The sequence below is a fragment of the Dipodomys ordii genome, unplaced genomic scaffold, assembly GCF_000151885.1.
Source record: "Dipodomys ordii isolate 6190 unplaced genomic scaffold, Dord_2.0 Scaffold57, whole genome shotgun sequence".
In the NCBI taxonomy this organism is placed as follows: Eukaryota; Metazoa; Chordata; class Mammalia; order Rodentia; family Heteromyidae; genus Dipodomys; species Dipodomys ordii.
The window spans coordinates 4,879,867-4,893,907 of NW_012267273.1; positions in this window are offsets into that span (position 1 = coordinate 4,879,867).

Sequence of the window (14,041 nt, forward strand, 5' to 3'; positions counted from 1 at the left end):
CCATCAGAAAGAATGGCACTGCCCCATTTGTTAGGAAATGGAAAGGCTTGGAAAAAATTATATTAAGTGAAGTAAGCCAAGCCCAAAGAAACATAGGTATCATGGTTTCCCTTATTTGCAATATCTAGTATATGTCTGAGACAAGCAGAATAGGTCAGATAATGAGATGTTAGGAAAATGAACCCTTAGGTATGTATTTAAATGTTTTTTTTTTCTTTCATGCATTTGTTTCTAACGCGTTTATAAGAAAATTTCTTTGTTACTTTGTATGTCCCGCCCCCACAGTATAACCCCTGCTTTCACTATATTTGATGTCGGTATAATTTTGGAGGGGACGGGAAAAACAAGTCGTTTAAATAAGGATACCGGTGGACCCGTTGCAACAATGAGAAGTACAAGTTGTCATGTCAAAAATGAACTTTACAACTTTGGTGGGTGGGGGGAGGATTGGGTGGGGGAATGGGGGGAGGGAGGCTGGGAAGGAATGTGAAGGGCAAACAGAGGAGGAGGCTGCAATGCTTCATAAGAAATGTACTCATTATCTTGCCCATGTAATTGTAACCCCTCTGTACAGTATGTTCACAATAAAAAAATAAATTAATTTAAAAAAATCTTAAAGAGAAACTGCTCTGAAGAGGAAAGTAGAATGGCCAATAGACAAATGAAGAAATGCTCAACTTCTCTAGCCATAAAAAAAAAAATCAAAACAAAATGGAATACAACCTCACCCCAGTTAGAATGGCAAAATTCAAGAACTCTAACAACCACAGATGCTGAAGGGGATGTGGACAGAAGGGAACCTTACTGCATTGTTGGTGGGAGTGTAAACTTGTTTAACCACTTTGGAAAGCAGTATGGAGGTTCCTCAAAAGACTTCACATAGAGCTCCCCTATGACCCAGCAATCCCACTTTTGGGTATTTACCCAAATGTTTACAAACAAGACCACACTAAAGGTACCAACCAGCACAACTATGTTTATTGCAGCATTATTTACCATATCTAAGATATGGAACCAACCCAGATGCCCCTCAGCAGATGAATTGATCAAGAAAATGTGGTATATATACACAATGGAATTCTATGCCTCCATCAGAAAGAATGACATTGCCCCATTTGTTAGGAAATGGAAATAATTTTCCATTGTAATATTCATTTTTATTCTTTTTTTTTCTTTCCTGTTCTGGGGCTTGAACTTATTTCCTGGGCCACAGTGTCATCTTTGAATCATAACCTTCAGGTCTCTGCCACCTGAGTAACTAGGACTACCAGCATAGCCACCAGCACCTAGGTCCTTTTTCTTATATTAAGAAAATTTTCCTTCTTTTGTCTGGGAGTCAAGGTTATTTTTTATTTGAGACAGACATGCAATATAACACTCAGTAATAACATCTAGTATCCATCAGATTATTTTTTTTCTTTCATCCCTGTGTGATAACTATAAAAAATAATATGAAAAATGATGTTTAGAAAATAAAAATCTTATATAAAATATATGATATTTAATACTTTTTAATGAAGGATGAATATTGTACATCTTAAATGCAATATTTTTAGATAGATTTATCTACATATCTACTTATTTAAATAGATATTTACATCTATAGCTATCTATATGTATATAGTTTTTCTTGGTGAGAAATTCTGGAAATGAGAATAATATGCTGAGAAATAAAACTTATTGTATTTTACTGTAGATTTTAGCTTTATTTATTGTAAATCTTTGAAGTAACAGTATATTAAAAACATTATTGAAGTAGTAGTATGCACATTTTACTTTATGAATCAAATAATTAAAAAATCATATTGTAAGATGTCAAGTAAATGTATTTTAGCTTTTAAGCATAAAAATATATATTTTAGTGAAAATATATTACTTTACTGGTAGTAAACATCTTAATTTCATTCATTAAAAAAACAGAAAAGGGCCAGGTTCTGGTGATTCATGCCTGTAATCTGAGCTACTCAGAAGGTTGAGATCTGAGGTTTGTGGTTTGAAGACAATGCAGGCAGAAAAGTCTCAGTGATACTCTTATCTCCAGTGAATCACTCAAAAACCAAAGGTGGCACTGTGGCTCTCAGCTGTGGTAGCTTCATGCCGTGGTTGAGTACTAGCTTTGTGCAGAAAGAGGCTCAGGGACAGCACTCAGGCGCTTAACTCAAGCCCCACAGCCAAAAAGAAAAGAAAAAAAAAGTTAATAAAGTCTATCCTCAAATAATTTTTTTCTATATTTCATCAAATCAAGAATGAAATATTGCGTATATGTTAGTATAAAGCTCTCTTGATTCCATATAAAAGGTAATATTAAAAAGTTTTGTTCTTAAACAGGGATTGAGTGGCAAAAAGGATGAAGGAGGTTTAATATGGTCAAAATAGACTATTTGCAACTATAAATAAATATTGAATTAAAAATCTTTTGAAATTGTTTTGGTACAGGGCAAAGGGAATACAGAGAGTAATGTAAGGAATGATATTAATTGCAATACATCAATGAGAATGAGCATAATAAGTTAAGAAATGAAACTGATTATGTTATATTTTATTGACTCAGAAGCCTTCATTCACTGCCTGAGAACAAGATTGAACACAGTTGCTACCTAACATTGTAACATTTTTTTGCATGTTCTTATAAGGTGAGAATAGTTCAAAGCAAATCTCTTAAGAAAGTATAACTGCATAATACATTATTATTAAATACTGTTAACCATGTGCTCTATTTTAAAATTCACAATCCCATGTGATACAGCCATGAAGAGGAATATACTAATGGTTTGTGTGAGTACATTTATTTAAATCTAGAAGAATGATAGTGTGATATATGGAAAAACTTAAGAGTTTTCAGTTAGATACCCGTGAAGAAGGCAGTGTTTAATCAGTAGGTGTGCTTAGATTTGATATAATATTATTTTTTAAGATTATACCTACGGTCATGTGTTCCTACTGAAAAGTGGTGGTGTATTATTTGGCTATAGAACGTAGCAGGCAGACACATATAGACTAGTCCTTAATATTGAAAATCAGATCATAGAATCTTAAATACATACATAATTATGCAAATGATTGAATTATACCATGCAGTCAAATTTTGTGGGTTCCAATGAGTTCAGTGGCCTAGTTTAGTTGATATCAGCAATTGTATTATGTAACCGAAGTTATCTTCTCAATATCATCACCCTCTAATATCTAAAGTTAACATGAAACTAAGTACTGTAGGCAGAATTTTGCAGATGGCATTAAATATACTAATCAGGGGATTTGTTGTTGTTGTTTAATATTAGATATTTAACTGATTTATATTAGATAGGTTTTAGTAGAGTCTATAAACAAGAATAACTGAGAAAACAGAGAACCAAAACCTAACATAGACCTGAATCAAGGAAAAGCACTAAGTAGTTTAAGAAGTGAGAATTATGTTCTCAGTTAAGATTGGTTGGAAGGCATTTTAAAATGTTAATAATTTAAGTTGTTTATTACTGTATTCTAATTCTACAAACTAAGGCATTTCAACATTTTATTTAAAGGACAATAGAATTAAAATCAACATGGCATTGAACCTAAAACAGATAGTAGATAAATAGAAGGGAAAAGTGGGTCTAGGAATGAGACAAGCACATACAGCTGATTCTTGACTGAAATGATATACAATATGCTCTTGTTGCCATTATTTCTATAGATTTTCATGAAGGGTGGATTGCTAATATCATCATACACACAATTTGCAATGTATTGACAGCTAAGTGTTCCTGAGTTCATCCTGTTTGGCATGCATGGAAAGCAACTTCTTTTCCTTCTAAGACTATTCTGAATAAATGCTGCAGAAATATTTAGCTCTCCCATGAATTACTGAAATGTAAGCAATATTAAGCATTCTGTTTTTCAGTTGCACTTACCAATTGCCATTACTCAATAGAAGCAAATAGTTACTGCTCTGAACATCAGCGAGATATGAACAAATACTCCATTTCCAGCAAGACTATTAGTTTAAGAAATGCACTTGCTGGGTGCTGGTGGCTCGCACCTATAATCCTAGCTACTCCAGAGACTGATATCTCTGGATCACGGTTCAAAGCCAGCCTGGGCAGAAAAGTCTGTGAGACTCTTATGTCCAATAAACCACTAGAAAACCTGAAGTGGTGCTGCGACTCAAGCAGTAGAGCGCTCTCCTTGAGCTGAAGAGAGCAGAGATAGCGCCCAAGCCCTGAGGTTAAGCCCCATGACAGACAAATAAATAAATAAATAAAAATAGAATGCACTTGCCAAGTTGTCAGGTAGTGATTAGAAAAATGCAAAGTACAGTTACATTTCACTCACAATATTCACACAATACCAAAGTAAGTAAAAAAATCATGGTGGGATGAATTAGAATATTTGTGCAAAGCATTTTTTTGGATGCAAATAAAAAATGTGCCAAATCTACAACTAGCTGCATGCTCACCTTTCAGTTTGAGAACAACATTATGGTTGAAACTATCAATGGGCATCATGCCACTGACCTACAATACTCAGGAGATGGAGGCAGGGAGATAGTGCTTGCGAGGTCATCTAATTTATTCAATGAAAGAACATCCTAGAAAAGCAACACTGAAGGATGTAGTTCAGTGGTATGTTGCTTATATGGAATGTACCAATCTTAAGCTGTCCAAAACCCAAATAATCATGCTATATTTTTGATGTTTAATTTAATTTTCTTGTTACTACCATTTGACTATAACCCTTACATTTGCTGAGTAATAAAGGTGATCATCTAAGTCATACATTAATAATGGTTAAGTAGGAGGGCCTTGGTGGCTGAGAATAATTAAGATCATTTACTGGTAAATGGATCATAATGCAGGTAATGCCTTAAAAGAAATACATGTGGGCAAGTGCTGTCTTACTGTCTTATAATCTGATAATCAGGGCATCTCAGAGTTCTACAGTCATCGTAGTTTGTTACCAGAGAATCTGCTAATGTTTACTCTTATACTAACCAGCCTGTGGAAACATGAGCTATAAAAACCTTGACTCTATAATTTTCCCACTCTGTTACATTTGATTGTAATAACAAAGATTGTTTAAAGTAATTATTTTAAACAGTGGCACAATAGTTTAAATTCAGAAACTCCTACATCCACTGTGGTTCTTCTTTTTTAATTGATGCGTTGTAGATGTTGTGTTTGTTTGAGTAGGTATGATTATAGCCAAGAGCCTTGAAAGCCTGGTGAATTATAACACTTCTGAGTTTTCTTTTTTAATTTTACACTATGAGGTTTTACTAAGTAAATTCCCCTTGATTTTTATTTTTATTTTCATGCATTAGATTATTAAGAATTATGTGTGTAGCCAGGCACCAGTAGCTCACACCTATAACTCTAGCTATTAAGGAGGCTGAGATCTGAGGATAGCAGTTCAAAGCCAGCCCAGGCAGGAAATTCTGCAAGACTCTTTTCTCCAATTAACCACCAGAAAACCTGAAATGGCACTGTGGCTCAAGTGGTAGAGTATTCACCTTGAGCTGAAGGGCTCAGGGGCAATGCCCAGGCCCAGAGTTCAAGCCCTACTAACAGAAAAAAAAGTAATTGTTTGTTTACCTGTAATAGCATACATTTGCTTAGTGCATTTGAAAAGTCAACACAGTGAGATAATAAACTTACATTTATTTACTTTATTACTATTTATTGTAAAGGTGATTAATGGGGGTGGAGGAGAATTACAGTTACGCAGGTAAGGTAATGGGCACATTTCCTTTTGAACACAGTTGTCTCCTTCCTCTTTTTCTCCCACTTTCCCCTCCTCACTTTCTTCTTCCTCAAGTTGTAAAGTTCATTTCCAACATAGTGTCCAGTAAATATTGTTGAATTTGTTCATTCTTTGTCTTGTTGTTTCTGTGATTCCTTTTCCTTTCCACAGACCAGATAAACTTGTATACAACACAAAGTTTACAGAAAACTAAAATAAATAAAAAAATTATTGCAAACAATACTTAATGAAAACCTTTTGTTTCCAAATCTTGGAATTCATTTTGATACGATTCATTATACATGGACAAATGTACCTAGAGATTGGGTTATTGAGATCCCTGCTAATATCATAAATGTATCCTATTACAAATGAGGAAAAGCATGCATCTATATTTCTTTGGGCATTCCTGTCTTCAAAAAGTTTATTTGTAAAATATCCATATGTAATTCCTAGATGTGTTATATTGGCACTGGGGTTAACTTTTTATATTAGTTCACTCAACTGAACCATGGCAAGTAGTAATTGAGAAAAATGATTTTACCTGGAGATCTAGGAGATAGTGTTGCAAAGAGAGCCAAATAAGTATTTCCATGGTTTGCTATGGTAAGTGTGTGTGTGTGTGTGTGTGTGTGTGTGTGTGTGTGTGTGTGTGTGACTTATCTTTGCGTTTCAAGTACAACTTACTCAAGTTTTCTCTTTCTCTTATGGCAACCTGGGAAACAAAATGGTTTTTCTGTTTTTGTTTTATTTTTCTCTCAAAAAGCTTCATTTGCTACTGGAGTATAAGAGAATAATTCACATTGATATAGAAAGAAAATGCAGTTTTGTGTAAACAGCACTAAGACACTAAATTACTTAGCACTGAAACAGTACATCAGGAACTTCAGTGGGTAAAAAATTATAACTGTTGCTTATTCATTTGGCAGTTTAGTTGGATTTCTGTTAGTAGCACAACAAAAGATAATAAATGATCATTTTCAGCCAGATTTTCTTGCTCATACAAGGTCTACTTTTCATCATTAATTACTTAATTTCCTCTCATTTTCAGAGGTATAAAAATAGTTCTACTTCAATATAATGCTCAGTAACTACATGATAAAGAACATATCTAATACTGGTACAAGTATATTACTGCTTTGCAATCTACTTAAAATTTCCCATCCATAATAAGAGACTGAAAACAAGAATAAATAGGAAATATGCTTGATTTCTTTTTAAGTCAAGATAAACTGAAAATGATTTTAAAAGAAATCTGTATCCATGAGATAGAAATTTCAATAGCAAATGAGCAACAGTGGTTTTATAAACCAAAAAGCCATAGAAGTAAAGCAGAATGTATGCACATAGAATTATAAAAAGCAACATGCAAAAACACATTCTCAAGCACAATAATGGAAACTGATGTGTTTCATACATTATTTTTATGTACATTTCATTTACTGACATTTGCAAAATGTACTGTATTTTTCCTGAAGAGAACATCAATACATTTTACAAATTAGGAAATGCACAATAAACAAACATATCCATAGGCTATACTCTCTGCTTATGATGCAGTAATATTAAATATCAACTATAAAATGACCTTAAAGTATTTTTTATCTGAATTTTTAAGTCCTTCAACTTTCTCTACACAATATTTTTTTTGGTAAAATTGTGAACTGATATGAGCTTACTTATGACTTTTTATGTAATATATACTGTAAAAAGCCCCTACCATAAAACAACAACAAAGCTGATGTTTGCTGGGTCTGGAAATGGAATCATAGATACACCATGGATGCAGCAAAGACTCACTCAGCGGTCAGCATTTTTATACCTCAGCTCTTTGTTCTTTCTCTCTGAATATAAGGGAGCTAGATCAGAAATAGGCCTTTGGTAGGGTCATCTGTTTGGAACAATTATACTACTAGAATCTATAACATTTGTGGCATAATCCCACATTGAGAATCACCTTGAGAGTCAATTTTCTTTCTTCTTGTATTTCTTCCTTCCTTCCTTCCTTCCTTCCTTCCTTCCTTCCTTCCTTCCTTCCTACCATCCTTCCTCCGTCCCTCCCTCCTTCGTTCCCTCCCTCCTTCCTTCCTTCCTTCCTTCCTTCCTTCCTTCCTTCCTTCCTTCCTTCCTTCCTTCCTTCCTTCCTTCCTTCCTTCCTTCCTTCCTTTTGGTTAGCTTTAATTCAGGACCTGGACACTGTCCCTGAGATCTACCACTTTTAGTCACAGCTCCAAATCTGGGTTTTGAATGGTTAGTTGGAGATAAAAGTCTCCAAAAGACTTTTCTGGCTTAGCTGCCTTTGAACCTCATTCTTCAGATCTCAGCCTCCTGAGTAGCTAGGATTACAGGCGTAAGCCACAGGTGCCCAGCCTGAGAGTCAAAATTTAATAACTGCATTTTTTTAGAACCTGTACCAGGAGCCCTTCATGAACCAGGGATGCAGATATGGCTCCTTATAGTCACCTCTCCACTACAGTTCAGCAGCACAATGTTAACTAATGGTGTAGTACATCTCACACTTACACGGTGTGATGTCTAAGGCCTCTGTGAAAATGAAGCACCCCTCTGAATTCACATGCAGCCATGATTATATCTGCTTGTGTAGCTACATATTTATTGTGCATATTTCATTACATCGGCATTAGTTATAATTCTCATTCATGTGTTTCAACTTGAAAACTTGAACTCAGGGCCTCTCACTCTGCCTAGTGTTAATTTCTTATGGCTGTGTTTTCATTTAGCATTTTACCAGTTAACTGAATTTGGAATCTAGAAGAATTTTCTGCCTTACCTGGCTTTGAAGCACAGTCTCTCAGGTCTCCAATTTGTTAGTCCTTAGGGTTATAGGTCTGAGCCATCTTCTCCTGGCTAAATAACAGTCATTCTTAAATGCATTCATGCTAATTCTTTTGTCTGAAAATCTTCCCTCACTATCGATAGCCTTATTTAAATTATCTTTCAAAGTCTATTGTACAAAATTTCCCCGTTAAGATGCTTGTGGTTCATGCTGTAATTCTAGCTATTCAGGAGGCTGAGATTTGAGGATTACAGTTCAAAGCCAAGCCTGGGCAAGAAAGTCCATGAGATCCTTGTCTACAATTAGCGACAAGAAAATTTGAAGTGGTGCTGTGGCTAAAAGTGATAGAGTCCTAACCTTGAGCAAAAGAGCTCAGAGACCATGCCCAGGCCCCAATTTCAAGTCCCACTACTGACAAAAAAAGAAAAAAGAAAAGGAAAAGAAAGAAAAAAAGAGAGACCACAGAGATCCGTCTCAGTGTTCTTGTCTCCCCTGATTCATACCCCTGTTACTATAACAGGTCAGCAAACCTCTGTTCACTTGCTGGTCTCTTTAGTCCTTGGCATAATGACTGACATGTTTCTTTTCTTTACTGAAATAAACAATTTAACTGTAAAACCTTGTCACACAAAGGCATACAAAGGCAGGGGAATTTTGTCTATAGATTTCTTTATATTTTAAGCATGTTGTGAACTTCAGTATCTTTCCTTGTTTATAAATTTTAGGAAATGAAATCCCAATTGTAGCAATTTTGGTTTAGCAGTATTTTAATTGGTATTACTTAGGGAAGTATTTGTACCTGAGTATTTATATTTGTATTATGGTTTAATATAATTTTAATAGAAATTATTCAGGTAAATCAGTTTATAATTTAGTTAATAATACTTGGACTATTTACACTGTTTATCAATATCCTGCCTTCCATGCCTCATTTGTGATTTTTCATAGGTGATATTAATAGGGTATATCATTACATCTGTCATCTCAGCTACATGGTAGACATAGGTAGAAGGATGGATTTCCAAGGTTAGACTTTGACAAAAGTCAAGATGCTATCTGAAAGATAATTAAAGTAAAAAAAGTTTTGGGGACCTGGCTCAGGTAGTAGAGCACTTGCCTTGAATGTGTTAGTCCCTGAGTATAAACACCAGCACCATACACATATAGCTAGAATAAACAAATATATACTGCATAAGAGAAATGTTAGAAAAAATGCATGATGAAGTATTTTATTTAAACATTTTAAATATGTAAAGGAAATATACATAAATTCCTTCAGCATCAAAAATAGCTATTTGTTTGCATTGTCATGAATAAAATAAATGGAATCTTCTTGATACTTGGCTTAATTTTGCATTTTACATTGAGTAAATCTTTTTTTTTTATTTTATTTGTGAAGATACTGTACAGAGGGGTTACAATTACATGGGCAGGATAATGCATACATTTCTTACCAAGCATTGCAGCCTCCTCCTTTTGTTTACCCTTCACATCCCTTCCCAGCCTCCCCCCTCCCCCCGCAATCCCAATCTTTCTCCTTCCCCCCCTTCTCCCCCCCCCCCCCCACCAATATTGTAAAGCTCGTTTTGGACATGACAACTTGTACTTCTCATTGTTGCAACAGGTCCACCTGTATCTTAAACAGCTGGTTTTTCCCCATCTCCTCCACAAGTTATACTGACATCAAATATAGTGAAAGCAGGGTTATACTGTGGGGGAGGGACATACAAAGCAACAAAGAGATAATCTTATAAGTGCATTAGAAACACATTCATGAAAGAAAAAAACATTAAGATACATATCTAAGGGTTCAATTTCCTGACATCACATTATCTGACCTTTTCCGCTTGCATTGAGTAAATCTTGTTTGTGTATCATCTTGTGTCTGTCTCTATAATTCTATCTCTGCTGTTTTACTGATGTTAAAATAAACTTCAATTACTCGTTGCATCTAAAATATGTAAAAAACAAAATAAGATTTTTCTCATAAAATGACAATTATTGTTTTTAATTCATTGACTTTTTTTTTACTAACTATTCAACTATTTAATACTATCTTGACTTTCAGTAAACACTTTCTGATGCTAATGTGAAAATAAGGTCATCATGGAGCTTATATATTGGACACTAACATTCTATAAGCTCAGTATATAAGGGATAGGACTAATGGTAATTGTAGTTGTTATAAATTGACATTGCCAGAATGTACACAAAAGTAATGCTCTGATCACTCCAAAAATAGTTCTTATTTCCAAACAAATATAATATGTACTACTCAAGGAAGCAATAATAAGCAAACACACTTAAAAAACCAGAGTAACACTAATCATTTTTAAACAAAGTCTTGGAAATTAAAATCAATAGAAACCAGTTCTTGTGGGACACTCCTGCAATCCCAGTACTCAAGAAGATTGTGAGTTCAAGAGGAGCCTAGGGTATGTAGTAAGACACTGTTTCAAAAGTTAAACTAATTTACTGAAACATCAATTACATGAAAAGCCCTTCTTGAGAAGGGGCTAAGTGTGAGGATTGTAGCTCATTTGTGTTGTGTCTTGGAAGTGGGTGTAGGATTTCAGTGTCTGTTCCTGCTCCTCTCTTACTTCCTAGTCAGAACGTCTATACTTTTGTTCTCTCATGTTCTTTGGTCTCACCACAGACCTAAAAGCAAGAGAGTCTACCAGCCTTGACTAAAAAACCTTTAAAATCATGATCTAAATTAACAATACTTCTTTATAAATTGCTTATCACAGTATTTGTTGAAGTAATAAAAAACTGACTAAAATGGACATACATGCTGAATTTTGCAATTGAAGCATATCTCAGGAATTAAAAGTGGGAAAAATGTCTAAATCAGAGAATGAACTATTGAGAAATAATATTTAATTTTAATTGAGGTTTCAATAGTAATTGTTACCCAAAAGTGTTGTTTCAGACTTAGGCAACTTTTAAAGTACATTTTGGAAAAAAAAATTGTTAAAATAGGAGCTGATTTTCCACAAATACAGAAATATGAACTTGAAACAAATAAAATAATATCATACAAAATATCACATATGATAGAACTACAGGGCATTGGTGGCTCATGCCTGCAATCCTTGCTACTCAAGAGGCTGAGGATTGAAGTTCAAAGCCAGCCTGGGCAGGAAAGTCTGTGTGACTCTTATCTCTAATAAACCACCAGAAAACCAGAAGTGGCTCTGTGGCTCAAGTGGTAGAGCACTAGCCTTGAGCTGAAGAGCTGAGGGACAGTGCCCAAGCCCAGAGTTCAAGCCCCACGACTAACCAAAAACAAAACAAAAATATCATATAGTAGAACTAATAAATTTCCTTCTGATTCATTTGTTCTTAAAGCATGTATTAATCTTTGATACATTTTGGTAGGATACTATAAAATATTTTAATTTCAACATGTTTACTATGTATTTTCACTTTCATATAAAAACTAATATTTATTTTATCTAGTTATTACTTAACGATGACAAATAAATCTTAATATGTCAATGGTAATTTGAATTCTAATGAATTATAATACATTAACTACTAGTGAATATATGTATATATATAGAGAGAGAGAGATTTTAGTGGATTTGATCTCTATAAGTTACTTTTTGATAATTTGAATTCTACTGTATATTTTCACATGATTTTGAAAGGTTTTTGTGTTGACATCTTTAATTCTTTACTACCATGTTTTATTTAAAGTAAGCTTCCTTATTTGACCATGGAAAGTCTCAGGGTTAGTTGGTAGTTGGATAAAAAGACATTGCTTATTTATGCATCTGATTATTGGCTTGTTGATGAATGGATGACTTCACATTTTCCTGTGAGATCGTTCACTGACTTGATCTGTATTTCAACGATAGTGACACCATATTCAATGGCAAATTCAGTAACCATATAGTATAAATACATTTCCCTTATTGACCTATAATTTTAAATGAAAATAATGTAAAGTAAAAATATGGCAATAAATGATAAAGGTTAAACTAAATTTTACAAATAATAAAAGTGGTGAAATAAACTGAACACTTTTCAAATAAATGTAAATGGCCAAAATACATGATTAAAAGTCCAACAGTTTTCCCACCAGGACAATGGAAATGACAGTTTACATGAAGATTTTATCTCACCCATCAGAATTGCAGACATTTAGAAAATAAGCAAAAAGTGCTGGAAGTGCTTGGTAAGAAATCGTAATTCAATGCTGGTGGAATTGGAAAAGGAAGTCAATATAAAGGATCCTCAAAAAATCAGAGCTAAATTTCCCCAATGAGCTATGAATAACAGTACTGATATTTTTACTCAAAAGAATAAAAGCTCAGCCGGGCGCCGGTGCTTAGCTACTGTAATCCTAGCCACTCAGGAGACTGAGATATGAAGATCATGGTTCAAAGCCAGTCTGGGCAGGAAAGTCCATGAGACTTATCTCGAATAAACCACTAGAAAATCGGAAGTGGTGCTGTGGTTCAAGAGGTAGAACGCTGGCCTTGAGCCGAAGAGCTGAGGGACAACGACCAGGCCCAGAGTTCAAGCCCCACGGCTGACCAAAAAAAAAAAAAAATGCAAGTAAGCATTGGAATATACCCAATACAATCCCTAAATGTATTATTTCTTCAGGTTATCAAGGCTTAAATTTAATTAGTTTATATTACCTATATTTTATTCTCTCAAGTAAAGTAAATGAATTAAACCATGAAGGAATCACTAGTCACAACTAAAAATTACTTAAAGGAAAAATTTGGAGGCCAATTAATGTAGAACACTTACTCCATAAAAAGTCTAGAGATTTATTTCCATCTTCTGTGTCTTTTTTCCTGTTTCATTTCAAACACTGAAGTACTGACTACATGTGTGTCTTTTCCTACTACTACCAATTTCTCTTCTTCCTTTCCCCACATAATTTCATTATTCCATTGACTAAAAACATATAATAAATGAAGTCATTTCTAGAGGAATCCATTCTAGAGGAATAAAGGCTATCATGATAAATTCTTATATTTGTTTCTCTCCCTGTTTGAAACATTGTTAATAACTGGATAGCAATGATGTATACATGACATGAAGCAAAAAATGCCTAGATATATATTTGATGTGAAGTAAATATAGATAAATCTAGATTTATCAATAAATATGATATCACATATGTATGACATTTTATGTATAGATACTGTTATATCATTCAAAATAAAAGTTACACATAATATTTTTTTCTAATTTATGAACCACAGGACATTACTTCACTTAATTTTAAAAACAAATTTTCTAAGCATAATTATTTTTTTAGGGGGTGTGTCCGGTCGTGGGGCCTGAACTCTGGGACTGGGCGCTGTCCCTCAGCTCTTCAGCTCAAGGCTAGTGCTCTTCCACTTGAGCCACAGTGCCACTTCTGGCTTTTTTCTTTTTGCTTATGTGGTGCTGAGAAATTGAACCCAGGGCCTCAGGAATGCAAGGCAAGAGCCCTACCACTGAGCCACCTTCTTAGCCCCTTAGTTTCATTTAATATATATTTTTTTCCTTTTTAATATA